Below are 3,338 nucleotides of genomic sequence, written 5' to 3'. Positions count from 1 at the left end.
CAGTGTGTGTTACAGTGTGATCATGTATAACAGTGCAGTGTGTGTCACAATGTGATCATGTATAACAGTGCAGTGTGTTACAGTGTGATCATGTATAACGGTGCAGTGTGTGTTACAGTGTGATCATGTATAACAGTGCACAGGTATAAATGTGATTCACAGGATGAATGTCATGCCATATGCACAGACAGTGTACAATGCACAGTGTGTTACAGTGTGATCATGTATAACAGTGCAGTGTGTGTTAGTGTGATCATGTATAACAGTGCAGTGTGTTACAGTGTGATCATGTATAACAGTGCAGTGTGTGTTAGTGTGATCATGTATAACAGTGCAGTGTGTTACAGTGTGATCATGTATAACAGTGCAGTGTGTGTTACAGTGTGATCATGTATAACAGTGCAGTGTGTGTTACAGTGTGATCATGTATAACAGTGCATTGTGTTACAGTGTGATCATGTATAACAGTGCAGTGTGTGTTACAGTGTGATCATGTATAACAGTGCAGTGTGTGTTACAGTGTGATCATGTATAACAGTGCAGTGTGTGTTAGTGTGATCATGTATAACAGTGCAGTGTGTGTTAGTGTGATCATGTATAACAGTGCAGTGTGTTACAGTGTGATCATGTATAACAGTGCAGTGTGTGTTACAGTGTGATCATGTATAACAGTGCAGTGTGTGTTAGTGTGATCATGTATAACAGTGCAGTGTGTGTTACAGTGTGATCATGTATAACAGTGCAGTGTGTGTTACAGTGTGATCATGTATAACAGTGCAGTGTGTGTTAGTGTGATCATGTATAACAGTGCAGTGTGTGTTAGTGTGATCATGTATAACAGTGCAGTGTGTTACAGTGTGATCATGTATAACAGTGCAGTGTGTGTTACAGTGTGATCATGTATAACAGTGCAGTGTGTGTTAGTGTGATCATGTATAACAGTGCAGTGTGTGTTACAGTGTGATCATGTATAACAGTGCAGTGTGTGTTAGTGTGATCATGTATAACAGTGCAGTGTGTGTTACAGTGTGATCATGTATAACAGTGCAGTGTGTGTTACAGTGTGATCATGTATAACAGTGCAGTGTGTGTTACAGTGTGATCATGTATAACAGTGCAGTGTGTGTTAGTGTGATCATGTATAACAGTGCAGTGTGTGTTACAGTGTGATCATGTATAACAGTGCAGTGTGTGTTACAGTGTGATCATGTATAACAGTGCAGTGTGTGTTACAGTGTGATCATGTATAACAGTGCAGTGTGTGTCACAGTGTGATCATGTATAACAGTGCAGTGTGTGTTAGTGTGATCATGTATAACAGTGCAGTGTGTTACAGTGTGATCATGTATAACAGTGCAGTGTGTGTTAGTGTGATCATGTATAACAGTGCAGTGTGTGTTACAGTGTGATCATGTATAACAGTGCAGTGTGTGTTACAGTGTGATCATGTATAACAGTGCAGTGTGTGTTACAGTGTGATCATGTATAACAGTGCAGTGTGTTACAGTGTGATCATGTATAACAGTGCAGTGTGTGTTAGTGTGATCATGTATAACAGTGCAGTGTGTGTCACAGTGTGATCATGTATAACAGTGCAGTGTGTTACAGTGTGATCATGTATAACAGTGCAGTGTGTGTTACAGTGTGATCATGTATAACAGTGCAGTGTGTGTTACAGTGTGATCATGTATAACAGTGCAGTGTGTGTTAGTGTGATCATGTATAACAGTGCAGTGTGTGTTACAGTGTGATCATGTATAACAGTGCAGTGTGTGTTACAGTGTGATCATGTATAACAGTGCAGTGTGTGTTACAGTGTGATCATGTATAACAGTGCAGTGTGTGTTACAGTGTGATCATGTATAACAGTGCAGTGTGTTACAGTGTGATCATGTATAACAGTGCAGTGTGTGTTACAGTGTGATCATGTATAACAGTGCAGTGTGTGTTACAGTGTGATCATGTATAACAGTGCAGTGTGTGTTACAGTGTGATCATGTATAACAGTGCAGTGTGTGTTACAGTGTGATCATGTATAACAGTGCAGTGTGTGTTACAGTGTGATCATGTATAACAGTGCAGTGTGTGTTACAGTGTGATCATGTATAACAGTGCAGTGTGTTACAGTGTGATCATGTATAACAGTGCAGTGTGTTACAGTGTGATCATGTATAACAGTGCAGTGTGTGTTACAGTGTGATCATGTATAACAGTGCAGTGTGTGTTACAGTGTGATCATGTATAACAGTGCAGTGTGTTACAGTGTGATCATGTATAACAGTGCAGTGTGTGTTAGTGTGATCATGTATAACAGTGCAGTGTGTGTTACAGTGTGATCATGTATAACAGTGCAGTGTGTTACAGTGTGATCATGTATAACAGTGCAGTGTGTGTTACAGTGTGATCATGTATAACAGTGCAGTGTGTGTTACAGTGTGATCATGTATAACAGTGCAGTGTGTGTTACAGTGTGATCATGTATAACAGTGCAGTGTGTGTTACAGTGTGATCATGTATAACAGTGCAGTGTGTTACAGTGTGATCATGTATAACAGTGCAGTGTGTGTTACAGTGTGATCATGTATAACAGTGCAGTGTGTTACAGTGTGATCATGTATAACAGTGCAGTGTGTGTTACAGTGTGATCATGTATAACAGTGCAGTGTGTGTTACAGTGTGATCATGTATAACAGTGCAGTGTGTGTTACAGTGTGATCATGTATAACAGTGCAGTGTGTGTTAGTGTGATCATGTATAACAGTGCAGTGTGTGTTACAGTGTGATCATGTATAACAGTGCAGTGTGTGTTACAGTGTGATCATGTATAACAGTGCAGTGTGTGTTACAGTGTGATCATGTATAACAGTGCAGTGTGTTACAGTGTGATCATGTATAACAGTGCAGTGTGTGTTAGTGTGATCATGTATAACAGTGCAGTGTGTTACAGTGTGATCATGTATAACAGTGCAGTGTGTGTTAGTGTGATCATGTATAACAGTGCAGTGTGTGTTACAGTGTGATCATGTATAACAGTGCAGTGTGTGTTAGTGTGATCATGTATAACAGTGCAGTGTGTGTTACAGTGTGATCATGTATAACAGTGCAGTGTGTTACAGTGTGATCATGTATAACAGTGCAGTGTGTGTTACAGTGTGATCATGTATAACAGTGCAGTGTGTGTTACAGTGTGATCATGTATAACAGTGCAGTGTGTGTTACAGTGTGATCATGTATAACAGTGCAGTGTGTGTTACAGTGTGATCATGTATAACAGTGCAGTGTGTTACAGTGTGATCATGTATAACAGTGCAGTGTGTGTTACAGTGTGATCATGTATA

This window comes from Hemibagrus wyckioides, unplaced genomic scaffold, assembly GCF_019097595.1.
Source record: "Hemibagrus wyckioides isolate EC202008001 unplaced genomic scaffold, SWU_Hwy_1.0 Contig18, whole genome shotgun sequence".
Lineage (NCBI taxonomy): Eukaryota > Metazoa > Chordata > Actinopteri > Siluriformes > Bagridae > Hemibagrus > Hemibagrus wyckioides.
This window is presented reverse-complemented; position numbering follows the sequence as displayed.